This window comes from Ambystoma mexicanum, chromosome 9, assembly GCF_040938575.1.
Source record: "Ambystoma mexicanum isolate Mex_15411 chromosome 9, UKY_AmexF1_1, whole genome shotgun sequence".
Lineage (NCBI taxonomy): Eukaryota > Metazoa > Chordata > Amphibia > Caudata > Ambystomatidae > Ambystoma > Ambystoma mexicanum.
This window is the reverse complement of record NC_090931.1, coordinates 694,505,542-694,524,409: the sequence shown is the minus strand read 5'-3', so window position 1 is coordinate 694,524,409 and position 18,868 is coordinate 694,505,542. Positions and strand designations below refer to the sequence as shown.

General features: G+C 45.4%; 1 protein-coding gene across 4 annotated transcripts in view; it reads left to right on the top strand.

Moving 5' to 3' along the window:
- CMKLR2 (chemerin chemokine-like receptor 2) overlaps positions 1–18,868 on the top strand; it is a 211,181-nt gene that overhangs the window by 88,150 nt on the left and 104,163 nt on the right. For 2 of the 4 annotated variants that reach the window (XM_069615569.1, XM_069615570.1), the window contains exon 2: positions 3,969–4,051. The exons of the other annotated variants lie outside the window; for them this stretch is intronic. The gene's annotated coding sequence lies outside the window, so the exon portion shown is untranslated. The remainder of the gene's footprint in view (positions 1–3,968; positions 4,052–18,868) is intronic. 4 annotated transcript variants of the gene reach the window in all.

Sequence of the window (18,868 nt, the reverse complement as noted above, 5' to 3'; positions counted from 1 at the left end):
CTTTCAACTTCTTGTGGTGGGGGGCTCCTGGGGCCTGCGACCCCTGCCCCCTTTACAGCCGGCCCAGGCGGGGAGGTGTATGTAGGCTTGGAGTGGAGCCCAGTTTGAGCTTAGCTAACTCTCTTCTTGCAGGTGGCGGGTGCTGGCGGGCACTGGCTCGAAGTGGGGCATATAGCATTGTCTCGGGCAGACGGGCACGCACCAATGTGCCCACAGCTGGAAACGGAAATGTGTTCCTTTTGTGGCACTGTTTGAATAGTGCCCAAGGCGGAGTTTTCTGTTAAAATGTGATGCAAATTGTGCAATTTAAGGAACAGGGTGTGCGTGCGGGGCTGGGGGCTTGAGCTGGAAACGGCAATGTGTTCCTTTTGTGGCACTGTTTGAATAGTGCCCAAGGCGGAGTTTTCTGTTAAAATGTGATGCAAATTGTGCAATTTAAGGAACAGGGTGTGCGTGCGGGGCTGGGGGCTTGAGCTGGAAACGGCAATGTGTTCCTTTTGTGGCACTGTTTCAGTCTGTTTGAATAGTGCCCAAGCCTCTTGTCTATGTAGCAAGCATTGAACTCGCTGAGCCTTTTTAATATTGTATTTGGTAATGTATATGCTGTTGCCTATCTCCAAATGCACCACAGTATCCCTATCTAAATGATATGTGGAAGTGTACTTTTTCATGAGCGTTGTCAACTTTTTACATAACTGGCCATTTTAAATATGTAGAGTGTACTATTTTAACAAATACAGTTGATTAACTTCTGTACATCTCGCTTTTTACTGTGGAGAACGGCATAGGCACATTTAAAATCCACTTTGCTGGATTGCATTCTAATTGCGCATACATACGTTATCTGTCGGGCTCCTTTGCCTTTTCTAAGTGTATAGCTGGTTTGCCTAATGTTTAGCAGTAGGTGGTCCACTGCCTAAATTGCAAACTCTATAATCTGAACACCTGGGTTCAAACTCCTCCATGCCAACTTCACTATTTTACATGATACATAGTGTTAATGTTCCTATTTCACTCATCCCGGCATCCATTGTGACCCAGGGTTAATGAACGACGCCACACCGTTGGGTGGGTTACGGGTAAGAGGGTGGAGGTGGGGCAGCGCCCTTCAACAGTGTTCTGTCAGTGCGGCCGACTTTCAGAAGTACACTGCCAATGCCTTGGGGAACTCGCAGTATGAGCAGTCATACGTAAGAATGCACAGTCACCGCTAGAGTTTATCTATGGTTTGCCAGTTCTGTAGGACTCTTAACTGTGCGAGCTTACTTTACCGTTCGCTTGACAGCCGTGAAGTTTTCTGTTAAAATGTGATGCAAATTGTGCAATTTAAAGAACATTTATCCATAACAATGGAAAACTAAGAAGTAACCCATGCCCCTTTGACTCCCCAAAAAGTGGGCACACACGGCTCACACACACCACTCACTGAGACACCATTATTTTTCGTGTTTGGTTTTGGCATTGCCCTATTGTCCTGTAGGACAGTCCGAGTCTGTTGCTGGGGGGCTAAGCCCTCAGTTCTGCGCCCCGGTTTGTGGTTTTAGGGACACGGGAGTAGTCTGACGAGGCTGCTGCCCCCCCTCGTTCTGTTTCTGGGCGTGTACTGGGCCCGGGCCCCTCTCCCGTTTCTCAGGAGTATGTCTGGGTGTCAGGTGTGCGTGCAGGGCTGGTCACAGTACGCCCCCCCTCCCCGGACCTCACCCCTCCTCGACGACGCTGGCCCGCACACCTGGTAGCGGCGACCTCGTGCCTTATTTCAGTGCCCGTTTCCACACACCTGTATTGCATGTTGATATTGCTGTGCGACATTCGTTGGTGTTGTTGGGGGTGTAGTGGTAAAAATATCAGTGCGCAAGGTTTTCATTTTTGAAACCAAGGGAGTGTGGGGGCAAGCGGGAGTCTAGACCTTCACATTTTGGGGGCGGGGCTAACTTGAGAGACTGTGTAGGAGGGGTCAAACTTACTTGTGTGCTGGCATCTAACTTCTTTACACAGTCTAATGAGACTATTTTGGTTCAGCTTCAATGTTACAAGCAGTTAACTCTCTCATTTAAGTCTGAAAGCGCCTACAGAAAGACTGCCGTGTGAATCAGCTGTGTCCTGTCCCCCACCACCCTTCCAATCACTCCCTTGACATTTTAGTACTAACACCCCATCACGATTTCAACTGCCTAAAAATGTATGCATTCAAATGCAGTTTCCAACAATGAAATGCTTTGCATTACTAATTGCAGGCCTTTGTTAACTGTGCAGCTGCAGGCGTTGTCTGTGTCTTGTTCTGCCAACGCTGTGTAGATCACCCAGGACAAATCAACTTAACCCAAAATTTAGGGGGCGACTAAACCCCAATCTGCACAATGGTCGTTGCACCACTCGAGCATGTTGTGGCTTTGCTGCATGTCCACCACATACATGCCAACATGTAGGACCCATTCGATTTATGAGATGGTAGTCCATTCCTGTTTTTATCTTTGCCTTCTGTACCTTGTAGTCTTGGAGTCATAAGGGGCAATCCTAGACTACAAGTCCCAGAACGCTAAGAAACAAGCAGCACCTGACTACCATCTTCTGAATGGAATGGGGCATATTGACATGTATGACCATACCCTGTCTCCCCGACCATGCTCCACTGCGCCGGGTTCCCTTTGTAGGGCTGAAAGGGAGAAAGATGCCTTGGTGGTGTATGTTGTTCCAGAAACAGGGCCTTTACTGACAGTGTTTTACTGACGTGATGTTGTTGTTTTCAGGCTGGCTTTGACATCCAGCTAACATCAGCCTACCATCAGGTGCTCAAGGCCCTGGGATTGGCTGGCAGCTTGTCATGGACGTGATTTACTAGAGACTGCACGTTGGGATCTTAGAAACTACCCTCAACAGTCAGGCGCCATTGCCTTGTGTCATGCACTTGTATTTGCTGAGGCCCTTGTCACACAAGCACTACCGTGGGCAGAGCCTGAAAAGTAGATGCATTGCACACAGTCTTGAAATGCGGCCAAATTTGCACCAGACCTGCAGATGCTCATTTTACTATAGCCGATATGATAGCTTAGTGGGTTGAGCGCTCGCTGCTGTGATGTGTGTGTGATCTGCAGGTTCGAATCCCAGCAAGGTCATCTCAGCCTTTCATCCTGAGGGCGATAAATGAATACCAAGACAGGTTGGGTGAAATTGTATGCATATTTATTCTATAAAAAAGAGCTTAAGCGTAAGTGCTATACAATAACATTATCATTTGGCCTTGGACGTCTGCTTGTATTCACAGTAATTTGACAATATGGATCTATAGACACAGATATTAATGATACATATGGTGATCCTTTCTTGTATTAAATGTATATCACATTAGTGAAATCATAACCATATTTTTCATAGTGTACTTAGGAACAATGCTATTTCATGGCCATTTCCTGTTTTGTCAAGGGGTGAAAGGTAGCGTTTCATTAATGGCACTGATTCTGTAGAAACATCTGTGTTTGCGCAGTGAGAACCGTGGTAGGCAATGCATTCCTTTCTATAGCATTGCGCTTTGCTGGGCACAGATTCCTCAGTCAGTGTTCACTCTGTATCAAGTCTCACTCACACACATTGTTTTTTACAAGCCCTTGTAGTTGATGTCTAGTTTAGAGCTTATATTCAAATGACCTTTACCTGTTTACTGCAATCCCAGTTCCCTGCAATAGCACATTACTATCTGGAAATGCTTTAGCAATTTGCATCCTCCAAATGAAACAAGGAATACATCAACACATCACAAATCATCCTCTATTGTTTTTAGCTCAATTTGCATATAGCCTTTATGGACCTGGATGCTCTACTCCTTTTTTTGTGACAGACTACGGTTTAGCCCCTAGCTATTGGGGGATGCTTCGGTGCCCATCATATCTTTGTTACAAGCCCTGCACTGTATTTATATGCTATATACTGTGTTTATTGGCTTTTCGTCATCTTTACCTTGTTTCTTTTTGCAGGCAGGTCACTGTTCAAGTATCCACTCGAGTCAGGCCTTAGCGCGGAGCTACCAACAGCCAGCCAGGCAAGCTCACCCCTGTGGGTAAGTAACCACTAGTGACTGTACATATTCAATGCAGTGCAATGTAAGGTGGTCCTGTATAGCACACTCAAACTACTTTGGCAGCCTTTATTGTGCACACCTGTTGTCTCCCCCCAGATGCACGGCCACCCTAGGCTCCAGTCCAGCATATAAGCAGAACAGTGACCAGGCAGAACTCCTAGCCTATTCCTCCTGTTTCAATCTGGCCACGTTTTGTTATTGTGAATTTGCATCCAGGCCTAATGTATGCTAGGGCAAAAGGAAAACCTGGATTATACCACTCTCAAACACTGGGGTGGAGGGTAGGAAGATTACACAAATGTGTGCATTTGTGTGCATGCAGCAGGCATTCACTTGCTATATGTATGTTGCTGCATGCACCCTTGGTGTTTTTCATAAGTTAATTACAATGCAGCTTTCCTTTTTGGGTACTATTTTTTTCTGAGACGTCATGCCATAATACAACGTCCAGGCCACTGCTTGCTCGCCTGGAAAAATAAGATGCATGCATCCAGTTCATTTACCATGCCATGGGACTGGATTACTGTTAGACTCAGCATTTTATAGACCCAGCTGGATATTGTTCTCTTTTTTGGGAGGGAGGTTATGGTGAGGCTGGGGACAGTCGCATCTGAAAATGCTGACAAGCACTTGTTTCCTCTTACTGAAATTATATTTTGGATGTTGGCACTGGCAGCCAGGTTACTTAGACCTACTGTGATAAAGGTAGGAATCCGATGCACAATTAAGCTAATTTTATTTTTTAGGGGAGAAATGGATTCAAAAAAAAGAAAGGGAGGAGCAGATAAACTAAGAGAAAAGAAGAAAAGGCGAATTGAAGAGGAAATCCGGCAAAACAAAAACATTGAAGATCTGTTTACAGGTCAGACCATCAAAATGTCAAGTGGTGTTGCTGGGAGAAAAGTGGATGAGGGTTACCAGCCATCTTCTTCAGGTATAAGTGTTAAACCTGGTTCTTCACTGGACCCATCAACAAGAGATCAAGATGTGAGAAGACTAGAAGCCAGAGTCTCTGCAGTTATTGGAGACATCTCAACAGAGGCAGATGCTTCAGCAACTACAATGTCAGCAATCATTGAATGTGCCCCCCAAGAGGAAGTGTCGGAATCAAGTCTGCCAGAAATAATTGAGGCTGTACATCTCGAGGAAGAGGCAGTCGGTGGTGGTACCAGTCTGCCACAAACAATTGAAGATTCCCCCAAGGAAGAAGTTTTGGAATCAAGTCTTCCAGAAATAATTGAGGCTGTCCATCTCGAGGAAGAGGCAGTCGGTGGTGGTACCAGTCTGCCACAAACAATTGAAGATTCCCCCAAGGAAGAAGTGTTGGAATCAAGTCTTCCAGAAATAATTGAGGCTGTCCATCTCGAGGAAGAGGCAGCCAGTGGTGGCACCAGTCTGCCACAAACTAGTGAAGATTCCCCCAAGGAAGAAGTGTCGGAAACAAGTCTGCCAGAAATAATTGAGGCTGTCCGTCTCGAGGAAGTGCCAGCCGGTGGTGGTACCAGTCTGCCACGAACAATTGAAGATTCCCCCAAGGAGGAAGTGTCAGAATCAAGTCTGCCAGAAATAATTGGAGACAACATCATCTCCCCAGAGGAAGTGGCAGGTACTAGTCATTCGGAAGAATCTTTATCTGCTTTACAACATACTGAAGACTCAGGGAACGGGGGTGTGAAGCACAGAGCACGGAAAGATGATCTACAGGTGGCAGACTACTTGTTTCAACGTCCAAAACCAGATCAACTTTCCTATTTCTTTCAGCACCATCCAATTCAACCTCCCAAACATAGACACATCAAAGCCAGCTTAGCCTTTTGGAGGAAAGATGGGGGAAAACGGTATTGGTTAAGTTACTCTGAAATACAAAAGGCCCTTTTTTGCACAGTTTGTTTAGCGTTTACTAAACGTGGAGAGAGGGGTCTTTTCATCAACGGGATGAAAAACTGGAGGCGTATTTACCAGCGCATTGCAGAACATGAGGCAGGCCAAGGTCACCGGAGGTGCACAGATTCATATATGTTAAACTTTTCAGGGGTTGACATAGGCGGTTTACTCTTTCACCGACAGAAATTAGCTCGAAGTGAGCAAATCAGAAAAAGGAGAGACATATTGGAGCGCGTTATTGATGTTGTAAAAGTCATTGGGAAAAGGGGGCTCAGTTTTCGTGGGAAATCAGAGTCCATGTCCGAGCTGGATAATGAAGAGCTGGATCATGGCAACTTCCTTGAAATCCTTCTGCTCCTAAGTAAATATGACAGACCTCTAAAGGAACATATTGAGGTAATTCAAACCAAATCCAAAAAGAAAACTGGGCAAGGCCGGGGTGCTTCTGTGACCTTCATGTCAAAGACTACAATTGGGTATGTGATTGAAGCCATTTCCAAACTGATCGAAATGGTAATCTGTCAAGAAATAAAGGAAGCAGAGATATTTTCCATTCAGATAGACTCAACCCAAGATGTGAGTGTTACTGATCAGTGCTCTATAATTATTAGATATGTTACTGACACTGTACATGAACGCCTACTAGCAGTAACCAACTGCACTTTGTCTACTGGAAAGGGGCTGTTTGAGTTGGTGCAGAGTGTTATTAAAGATAATGGTCTGGACCTACGCAAGTGCATTGGGAATTCAACCGATGGTGCATCCAATATGCAGGGGCAGTACAATGGTCTCACATCCTGGCTCAGTAAGGAATCCCCTGGTCAAATACATGTCTGGTGCTATGCACATGTATTAAATCTTGTACTTGTAGAGGGGACACAAGTATCAAATGAATCCATGGCTTTGTTTGGCCTGTTAAACTCCTGTGCCGTTTTTTTCAGGGAGTCCTACAAAAGGATGGATGTGTGGCGTGAGCTGTCTGTGGAAGGCCGCACAATCCAAATAATAGGAGAAACAAGGTGGTGGGCAAAGGATGCAGCACTACGGAAAGTTTTTGGCTCCTTTAATAACCCAAACAAAGCAATGTTCATTGATGTGGTTGTTGCACTCAATAATATTGGCTCAAATACAGATAAATTCAATGCAAACGTCCGTTACCAAGCTTTAAACTTTTCTGAATCTCTGTGCAAATTCCAAACAGTGCTCACAGCTCAGTTATATCTCAGAGTATTTAATTCGACAACTCCATTATCTAAGTACCTCCAGACAAGTGGAATGGACATCCTACAGGCACAAAGAATGGTCTTGGACACTACAAAAGCGCTTGCTGCACAGTCAAGAAATTTTGATTCTGTGTATTCTGCAGCTGAAAAATGTGCAGAATGGGCCAACGTGGGCTTGGAAGAGAGAGGCTATGATAAAAGAGTAGAAACTGCACTTCCAGAGGGGATAGTGGCCCACAAAAAGAGGATGCCTGGAATGAATGCAAGGGATGAGCCAATCACCTTGGCTAAAGACCGGTTTAGAGTTACTGTACATAATGCCATTATGGACAACATTCTTCAAAGCCTAACTAGTCGTTTTAAAACCCACTCATCACTTGCCGCAGATATAGCATGCCTGGATCCCAAAAATTTCAATGAAAGTCTACCCGACAATGCTCTTACAAATATGTGCTCCTTGCTTGAAAGACTGGATGACTCCATAACGCTACAGGGGTTAAGGGAAGAACTCTCAGACTTTGCAAGCAAGTGGACTAAACTGAGGAGGACACTACCAGAAGAGTATGCCATTGAAGCCCTACACAGTGAAGATCTAGCACTACAAGATTTTGGAGAGCTACCTTTAGTACAGAAATGCAATACATGCCGTAACTGTGCAATATGTTGCTATGCAATTCTAAAAAGGTATGAACTTTTTAGTAGTGCTTACCGGCAATTGTATTTGGCATACAAGTTCATCTTGACCTTATCTTGCACACAGGTAGCATGTGAAAGAAGTTTTTCAAAATTGAAGAATATTAAAACCCGCCTAAGAAACCACCTCTGCCAGGACAACCTCGAAGCCTTTATACTCATGTCAGTGGAGCGTAATGTGCTTGTCCAATTGCAAAATCCAGACATAATCGACCTGGTTGCACATAAAAGTGCATTGTTGCAGGAACTCTTGATTGAGTGATTTCCAGGATTTTCATGAAGCTGGAAGCAGGATTTCCAGGAGCTGTGGACCCTGTCACAGAACTGTATGCAACGTTATGTTATTTTATGAGTTGTGTTGTTATTGTGTCATCATTTGGCTGTGTACTGCTTATTAAATGCAACTCTATTTTCATTACTGGTGTCAACGAGTAGACATGCTTTGAGTCTGGTTCTGCAAAATAAGTATTTTACTAAGTGATGATGTTTTTATTTTTTAAAAAGAACAAAAGGAATGTTATAAAATAATAATAATAATGATTTAGCATTTATATAGCGCTACGAACCCTCAGGTATCTGAGCACCGCTTATTAATACCCACGGTGTGTGGTGCTCATTTATCGACCTCGGAAGGATGAAAGGCTGAGTTTGATCCTGCCGGGATTTGAACCTGCATCAGCAGGCTCTGCACAAATGTCAAAGCAAGTGCTCTAATTCTAATTTTTTTTTTATAGTGCTTTACTCGCTGTGCTATCGGACCGGTTATCACTTTCCCAGGCGTTTTACATAAAACATAACATGCAACAGACACATGAACCCTCCATAAGTAGCATTTTCTGTTAAGTTGTGAATTGACGCGATTCACGGATGATGGTTTGAGGGCCACTTTTTTTAGGTGAGGGGTGGGCCACTTTTCTGAGGCGAGGGGTGGGCCACTTTTCTGAGGCGAGGGGTGGGCCACTTTTTTTTGTGTGTCCGGGCCTATTTCTAGTCCCAGTCCGACCCTGGCCAGTCCCCCCTCCGAACCCATTCTATAAAGTGAGCTAAATGTCTTTTTGGTTTTGTTGTCGAGTAACCCTCTAGTATATTTGTGCAGACTCCTGTTGTGTGATGTCCCAAGATGCCAGCTTCAAAATGATGCTCCTTTTTCGATTTCCTTTCCCCTAGTTAGTTGACCGCCACAAAGCACATAGATTAACCTGCTAAATAAAGCCGGGACACACTGTCCAGGATGCTCCCTCTGCGGGCCCCAAGGGGAACAATACGTACACCCCCACTTTACCTGGTTGCAGAACCACCTTTATTCCGCCTTGGAAAACCAATCTGGAAACCTTCCATTAAATCCGCAGGGTGCCAGGAGAGCGGCTGCGGAGACTAGTCCCACCCCGGTGTCTGTTATTCTCACACTGCCCATTATCATCTGATCAGAGTGAGCTTTCAATAATTATGGTGGAACCGCTATAACAGCAAAAGCTCACAGCTGCTGGCAAGTCCGTTATCAAGCCCAGAGAGCAGCACTCGTCAAGCTCTGGAACAATGCACTGAGAGTAGCTTTGCGCCGCTGGCTGCAAATCACACAAGAATATCTACTTCTCCGACAAGTATACAGACTAAGCCTTTAAGTACAGGTAGCCATCCATGTCCATGCATGATACCTCAGAGATGGTGCAATCCTAGAGTTAAGGCCGTGCAAAGTGATTTATTGCACAGAGAGCTGTGGAAACTGCGCGCTTGATGTCGTTCTTGAGCAGCGGAATCCAGATATATTTGCCATCAGTCGGTCATTCCCGAGACCTCAACGTGAAAGCTTGAATCCTGTGGCAGGAGCATGAGCCTGGTCCGCCCCTCCTGAGGAAATGGCAGCCTGCCATCGCTCTCCTGGGCCGGTTTTAGCATTTCAGCAGCAGCCGGGGCACATGACACAGCCTATTTGGGGGGCGGTGTACAGTTTTGTTGGGGTCACAGCTGGTTGCAGTCACGTAGTGCAGGGACTCAACGTAGCGTCAGTGCTCTGTAGATTACTTGCAGTGCAGAACTAGTAGCTTTCAAGGCTTATTCCAAAAAGTGTACTTTTTTGTATGGCAAGAGTTGCTAGAGATCTGTCAAATACCTGTGCACGTTGCAGCACTTGACCCGTTAAGTGGGGCTTGCTCCCGTTTCCGTTTTTGTATCTAAACTGTTGGACAAGGATCTTGGTCACTTATCTGAGCGTAACATTTAAAAAAGCACACTGTGCCCCATCATTTAGTTGTAGGGCTTTTGATCCGAGATAGATCCCTAGTACCACCAAGCTGACCTTTTTTGAAGATCCCATTGGCAAGTTTCATGGACACATGATGCTTGGGGCAGTGAAGCCTGAAGACTCGATGACAAGGATGTACGTGTTGGTGGCATGCGATCTCCATGTTTTCCCAAGTCCAATACCATATGGCTCTTTGTGACTGCTGTTGCTACTGTGGAACATCAACTCCAATGCAAAACATTGGCCCTCATTACGACCCTGGCGGAATTCGCGGTGCTAAATGCACCGCGGAGCACGGCGGAAAGCTGCCGATAGCGCCATGGGGGTTGGCGGATTTTCCACCCCATGCCGACCTTGGCAGAGCGGTAAATCCCCAATCCCCATTTTGCCCTTCCCCATTCCCATTCTTGCCCCATAGGGTATAATGGGAGTGGGGAAGGCGTTAATTACGCCACCGTAAAGTACGGTGGCGTAATTAACAACGAGGTCCCTTAGCGCCATGGATTTCTCCGCCCGGTAAAACCAGGCGGAGAAAGGCTCCATGGCGCTACAGGAACTCGTAGTAGGGCGGACGGGTCCGCCACGATTACCGCTGGCGGTAACCCACTCCGCCAGGGTCGTAATGAGGGCCATTGTGTCTAACCCACCCACCCCACTATATTTTAGTCGACAGTGACTTAGTAATGCCATCTGGGTTCAATACTGCCGACAAATGCTCAAACTGTATATTCATGGTTGGGGTAATTGTAAGAGGGGACACTCATTGACTGAAGTATGTTCGCTTTGTTTCAATCAAAGGATAACTGGGAAAATCAAACTTTATTGAAGCTGTTTGTGCATTCTGTTTCAGGCAAACGGTAATCTGAACTCATGTTTTCTGTTTTGATTGTTTGCTGTGAGCGGCTGCTTAGTTTGCACACAGAAGTTTTGACCTTGTGTGCATGAGCCACGTTGTATCTAAAGGTGCAACGTTTTTCTTCTTTTAGAGATAGCTCAGTGTATCAAGCGCCTGCTGCCGGATTCACAGGTTTTAAAGACTCAATTATCTTTATTTGCTGATTGGTTAGCTAGGAAAATGCATCCATTGTTACTGCAGCGCCACGTCAATGGATCCCATAATACCCCTTCAAAAGTCTGAAGATGTTGGATGTTAAAATGACTACTTTAGGCGCTAGTGCAAAAGGCAGGTTTGGATTGGGTTTCCTTGGGTCAACTTGAACTGTGGTCTCGCAGCCCTTTAAGATGAGGTAGCAATACTTTTGAGATGGATGGGGATGCAGAAATGATTCAAACATCAATAATCAAAACGACTCAGGTAGTTGGCAAAAGGATAACTTTTTCAATATCAATTATCTAAAACAGGGAGTACAACGGACATCAACGGACGGCTCAGCGTAAGAACTCTCAATGCATCTTGAAAAAAAGCTTTCTTTTATAGCAAAAAATCATCATAGGTGACGTCAACCTATGTATTACTGATGTCATCCTACGTGGCAAACTACAAAAACCTATTGAAGAAAGTGATAGGGTCTAAGGGAATATCTAAGTATATGATCCATACTCGTCTAAGGAAGTGAAGAAATGTGATCGGTTTCTTAAGATCAGGTGGGGCAACTAAGCCCTCCCCTAAAACAGGTCACTATGAACGTCACTAAATACACAACGTCTCATTGGCTACACAAACTATAGGACCCTTAATCATGCAGTCCTTTACCATTGGTTGGCACTCTTACCTCCATCAGTACTTTTCCACCTACGTTAGCAGCATGCAGACTGGGCTTCCAGGTGCTGGTGAGCTAGTCTCCAACCATAGCTTCCCACTAATTAGCATATTCATCCATCATCATCTCAGTGGTCTGCTGTCAATTAGGGCTTTGAAATTATCCTTGGGAGTGTTCTTTGCCCTGGAGAATTCAGGGGAGTGAAGGCACGCTCTGCCCTCATGCGTAGGTGTGACCATCATGTTCGTCCAACTTCATCCCTCCACGTGACTGAAGACCACAAAACCGAGTCTCTCGTGTATTAAAAATACTAATTTCTAATAGACCGCTGACGTCTTTCTTGTTTTTGTCCATCCCTCCTGAACTGGATCTCTGTTCTTTCACACGATTTCTATCCAATATCTGCTCACTCCAGCGTGATAAGACCTTGGCTTCTTGGCCCATCCAGTCTCGACTTTCTGAGATTCACTTTGTAATTCACTTGTTTTCTAACTGCGACACACTGAAAACGAGGCCTTCTTTCTTTAGACCAGCTCTACTATAACACGTAGTGGAAACATCCATTCTTTATTTGCTTTTATATATATATATATATATGTATATGTTGGAGCATGCCGCAATCTAGTCACTATAAAGCTAGCCTCAAGAATACTTTGTCTGCTTGCATTTCTTTGCATCTGTACACGTATAAACTGACTTTACCTCTTCAGTTCTGTAGCATATGTTTCTTCATCTTGATCCCGAGATGCCACTTATCTTCAATACCTTCTTGATGCCTTATAGAATATCTGCATTCTTTAGTCTCTGCAACTCTTTCATGTGCATCAGCTCGACTCTGCAAGACGTCACCATTCATCTTCATCATTCATTGGTCCTGCTTCTTCCGGACGTTCTTTCAAATGGCCATCGTACTGTCTCATATGCAGGTATGGTTTTCTCAATGGGAACCTCCAGGATTCTCCTTTGTATCTGTATTTTCACGGGTACCGCAGGTGTCTCACACTCTGGTTCCCAACAAATAGGCAAGATGGGCGAGATGATTGAGGTGGGGGTACTTAGCTCCTTCTCTACAAACTGCTTTGCTTGGTGCTGCTGTCGTAAACGGCAAAGGTGTGCCTAGTTCCACGAGGACTGTGGCATAAGAAGGCCCCTCGGAAGCACTTTCGGTTCTCCATGTTTCCCATTAGCTATTTGTTTTTTATTATTTATTTATTTGTTGCATTTTTCACACGGCCATACCCAAGGGTATCACAGCATTGGTTACTTAAAAACTTCACTTCATTATAGATTTAGGATACAAGTTACATACATACATTCTGTTACAACATATTAGGAGCATTGACAGAGTTAGTTACGGCCTTAATCGAATTTGTCAAAGAGCCAGGTTGTAATCATTTTCTTGAATCACTGGTGCGATTGCTCCTTTCTAATATGTGCTGGTAGAGTGTTCCAGACCGCTGGAGCAGCTACTGGGAAGCTAGAACCTCCCACCTTTTTGTTCTTGTAGCATGGAACGATCAGGTGTGTGCTGGTACATGATTTTAGGGATCGGGTTGGAACCTTTTGGGTAATGCTGTTGTTCAAATAGGAAGGGGCGTCATTAAGGATGCATTTGTGCACAGTGAACAGGGTCTTGAAGAGGATTCTCTCTTTGACAGGGTGCCAATGCACTTCTCTTCTAATACAGGAGATGTGATCATTCTGTTTTAAGCCAAAGACAGCACATAGGGCTTTATTCTGGCGTAGTTGCAGTTTGGCAAGATTAGTTGTCGTGGTACCCAGTAAAAGGATGTTGCAGTAGTCTAGTTTTGAGAGGATGAGGGCTCATGCTAGTGTAAGGCAGTTCTGGGGTGTGAGGAATTGTTGGTTGAGTGAGATAGGTTTAGTGGTATAGGCGCTGGAAGATGTCAAGGCGTTGATGTGCTTGGTCATGGAGAAATTAGCATCTAAGTGGACGGCTAATGTTTTTACTTGTTTCAAGACTGGGATGGATGTTCCATCAATATTTATAGTGGTATAGCTATCATCTAGAGATTTTAGGCGGGCAGGGGAACCTACAGTGAGGATCTCTGTTTTCTCATCATTCAGGCACAGGCTATGGGTGGCCATCCAGTTTTGGAAGATATTAAATCTTATTGATAGTGGCAGTATCTTGTTTGTGGCCCCAGTGATAGGAATCAGTATCTGGGTGTCATCTGCGAAATTTGTGCAGATGACAGCCATGGTATTGAGTGCTGCAAATAGTAATTTCCAGTGCTTTAAGTGGGGTAAGAAATTGAGGGGGGGCCCTCGTTTGGGGGCGTGGCATTCACTGTGGGCGTGGCCTAAAAGTGCACAAATCATAGTGAGGTGCGCAAACAAATATATAAATGTATGTGAGCATTTATATGTTTGTATGCGTACTACTATGGTGTGTGTACTTTTCAAACCATAGTTTATAAACATAGCAATGTTACATATTTCTATGTTTATAAAAGGTGGCTTGAAAAGTGCACAAACCATAGTATTTTACGCACACTTGTGTGCTTACCTTACTATGGTTTGTGTACTTTTCAAGCCACCTTTTATAAACATAGATATTTGTAACATGTTTCTATGTTTCTAAAAGATGGCGACACGTAAACAATTCAAGGCATCTTTTATAAAGCGTTGATGACGGACAAAACAAACCGCAAGGTGGCTTTGTCCATCGACAAAGCTTTATAAAAGATGCCTTGAATTGTGCACGTTTCAAGCCGTCTTTTATAAACATAGAAATATTTCTACCTTTATAAAAGATGGCTTGAAACGTACACAGTTCAAGACATCTTTTATAAAGCTTTGCCGACGGAGAAAGGCACCTCGGGCTCTGTGATCCATCTGCTCAGAGCACATAGATCACTGAGCCCGAGGCGTCTTTCACCCTCTGCGAACCCGCGGGCTCCGTGATCTAATCTGCATATTAGATCACGGAGCCCGCGGGGGTCAGTGACCTGGGGAGGGAAAACAAAGGGACAGTAACTTCCTCTGATGACCCTGATGAGGGGTCATCAAAGGGAGTTACACTAACTGACAGAAGTGCCGCCAGCCTCAGCATCGCTGTGGCTGGCTGGCACTTCTGTCAGCTTGGCCGACATAATGACGGGCGCATCTCCCGTCGCGGCTGCGGCCGCGGCGGGATAATGCATCCCGCCAATGTTGTGTGGGACGGGGGCCCCGGCTGGGCCCCGGCTCAGCCCCACTTTCTGGAGACTGCCGGGGCCCGGCCCACTTTAAGCACTGAGTGTATGTATTGTAAAGTGTAGGTAAAAGGCAGGAACCTTGGGGGGCTTCACCACTTATGTTATGTTATGTACATTTATTGAGTGCCAAAGCCCGTAGGCATCAAGGTGCTAAAAGAAACACACAGGAGACAAACATCAACCGAAACAGTCCAACAAGAACTAGATGGGTCTAGGAAAACAGAGTTTTTATCTTTTCCTAAAAGTAAGGTGGTCATTTTCTTTGCACAGGGTACTCGCGAGCTTGTTCCAAGCCTGTGCAATCAGCACAGGGAAGGAACGACCATTTCCTCTAACTCTCCTAAACCGTGGTATTGTGAGACATAGTGCATCGCACAACCGTAAAATGCAGCTAGGTTTATAGATTGCCAATCTCTCCTCCAAATAAGAGGGAGCATTTCCAAACAGACACTTGTGGCCCATAGTAAGAATCTTAAATTGTATTCTTGCTGTAACAGGGAGCCAATGTAGCTCTTTCCGGGCCCTCAATATTGGCTCTCTCCTTGGAATGTTACATACCACACGTTTTGCATCGTTTTGAAACCTCTGCAGGTAACCGAGGCACTTATCCCACCAGCAAGGAGTTGCGGTAGTCAAGTCTTGGTAGCATAACCACTCAAACAAGCTGCTGGCAGTTTTTCTGGGTAACCAGGGAGCTAATCTGCCTCAAGACCCTCAGGTAGTAATTTGAGTTTTTGACTACTTAGTTTACATGGGCTTCAGCATTTACGATGCTTCCATGAACATCCCAAGTGGTTTACCTTGTCCAGGACAATGATACTACTTCCCTCTATGTCAAAACTCTTGTAGTCATGATTTAGCAAACCTCTTGCATGCACCCAGAGATCAGCAACCCAGTTTTAGAAGAGTTTAGACATAACCAATTTGTGGACATCCAATCTTTCACATTCCTGTATACTTGGATCAGCTTTTGCTGATCTATTTCACTATTCCCACTGAATTCACACCATTATCGAGGTGATATGATATGGCATTTATAACGTGCCTATACATAAGTGTTTCAAGGCGCGACTCGGCAAGGGAGGGGGAACAGAGGGAAGACAGAGATAGTGATCCTACAAGGCCGTGTGTCATTCAGATTGCGCAAGGGCAGGGGAAGAGGGAAGAGGAAAAGTGCAGAGTGGAGGGTGGTGGGGAAAGTGCAGTACAGGGTGTAATAGAATAAATAAAACAATAAGAGAAGTAGGGCCAGCTTGTGGCAAGTGCAAAGGGTAAGTGCAGACAACAGGTGTCAAGTGCAGGTGGGGGACTGTAGGGATACAGAAAAACAGTCAACAAGTGCGGGTGATGCCAGTGAGGCAGTGCAAGTGTGTAACTGGCAGGGTAGGGGACCTGGGCCAGAGATCAGAGGGTGACCAGGTGACCAGTACAGTTTCAACCAGGAGTTCAGCAGGGGAGAGGAAGAGAGAAAGCAGAAGCAAAGAGGAAGGTTTTGAGGTGCTTCTGGAACCGGAGATGGTTCTCCTCAAATTTCAGGGAGGCAGGGGAGGCTGTTCCAGAGGGAGGCCACAGCCAAAGAAAGAGATCTGCCACCAACTCGTGGTGTGTGATCCTGTGTGATTATGTTATTCTTAATGTGAGACTGGTGGTCCCTATGAGTGATTCACGTCAAAGTATAGCCTGTTTAAAAAAATATTAAAAACTCAGTCATGTTCTAATTTGCAATATTGTCGCTACATACAGTAACAATTGTGAACATTCATATATTGGGCACAACAACGTGCGTTGACTTTTGGCTCACTCTTACAAAGCCACTTGAAAACCATGGTCGTTTCAGGCTGAAAATTTAAATAAATTGTTTATTACACTAGTGGTACCTTTGTTTTAATTATGTGTATATTTAGGAATAAAAACACATTGGTCCCTCTGTGCCACCCGCATCCTCTTATGTGCTCCCTAATCAAGGCCATGGGTAGATGGGGTAAAGGTTCAGTATATAGTGAGGGGGGAAGAATGGGGTTTATATACATGGAGAAGCGCCCCCTGGCCTACTATATATTGATGGTGGAAGGAAGCCCAGTCCACCAGAGATGGGCATTGGCAGATCAAAGGTACTATGCAAGGGGCTATTTTGCAGTGCAGACCATAGACAGGCGCTCTCTCCAAATGCTTGAAAAATAAGTTGGATCGCCCTACACAGTCATATACACAGGGCCAGTTGATCGTTTGTCAGGGCTAATGTGGGCCATTTCTACATGATGTTTGGGGCCTCCTTGCCTGCAGTTCAGGAAAACCGTCCGAGGCACCCCTGGGGGCTTAAACAACAACGGATACAAAGGAATGCAGGGAGGATGTTAATGGCTTCAGGTCGTCATGAGGCAAGCAGCGAGAGGGGAGCTGAAACATTAATGTCAGCTAACAAGCGAGTAATTGGTCTTTGTCAGCAAGATGCTAATGCAGACGAAAGTGGAATAAAAGGCAGCAAGATGACGCCACCACTGCTGGACGCTGGGCACCAGCAAAGGCAGTCTGTAACGTGTGTGGGCTCCAAAGCACACATTTAACAGACTGGATCAAGGGGAAAGCAGCCAGCAAACTGTAGCGTGCGGCAAAGCACACATTTAATGTCATGAATAAAAGAAATACGTTGCCTGTCAACATGGGAGCGTCTGCACGGCGGCCTCCCTGAATTCGAGCACATTTTAGCTGAAAAAGGTGAAAGGTCCTGACGCCACCCCTGCATGTACGCTATCATACCTTGGACACAGCAAAGGCCGAGCCAGCCAGGACTCCACACATACTTGCCAACCCTACAGATTGAGGCAGTAGGCTACTGCTTTTGAAGCAGCCCTACCGTCTACAGATTTCAGTGACAGATCCTACTGCTTTTTACAGTGGCAAGTAATTTATAGGACAGAGAATGCAACACATTAATTAGTCTGCCTATACAGAGGGCTGGTAGGTGATTACTTTGATTGCACTCAGGCCAATCCACTGACCCGACAGCTGCGCGACTCTGTCCTGCACTCTTGCCGGGACAACCCTTAGGTGAACCAGCAGTGAAAGCAAGTGGCAGAGTGTAACACCATCACACAGCATCTGCCGACAATTTGGTGTTAGCATTCAGAATTATACATTTTTAACATTTCGACATCTTTCCATGTTGTGCTGTTTGTATGTTTTGTATTTTCCTGTGATGTCATTGTTATGGGAATGATTATTTTTCAAGCTTGAAAGATGCTGCATCTCTTTGCTCACAGAATGTTGGCGAGTATGCTCCACACTGTTATTTCAGATGCAACGTTGGCTAATTGTGCTGACCTTCCCTGGTGTGATTTCACATTATGTAATCTTCCTTCCCATGACTGCATCCAGAATCAAATACTGATGTCGCTTCCTGTCACATCACGTTTGGGAATTGCTCTTCTGGTGACATCACTCCCGGCAGAGGTGTTGCTAGGAGGGGGTTAGAGGAGCTAAAGCCCCGAGTCTTTTGGTTGTAGCCCCGGATAGAATCTCAGGCCCTACAACCAGAAGGCTAGCTAGCCCCGTGTCCTGACAGTCCCAACATTAGCGTAGCCCTGGGACTTTTCCAAACCTAGCAACGCCCCTGACTCCCGGTTATGTCACGGCATATGTAAATTAGGGGACATGCATGCACTTTGCTGCACAGGCCTCGACGCCTCATCTCCAGAGGAATAGACGCAGAACTGAGACAGTCCAGAGGTGCGTAAACATCATGCAGAAAGAATGCGTCGATCTGTGAATCGCGTGAGGACGTCTCAATAACCTAAACATTCACTCTGGAGGGA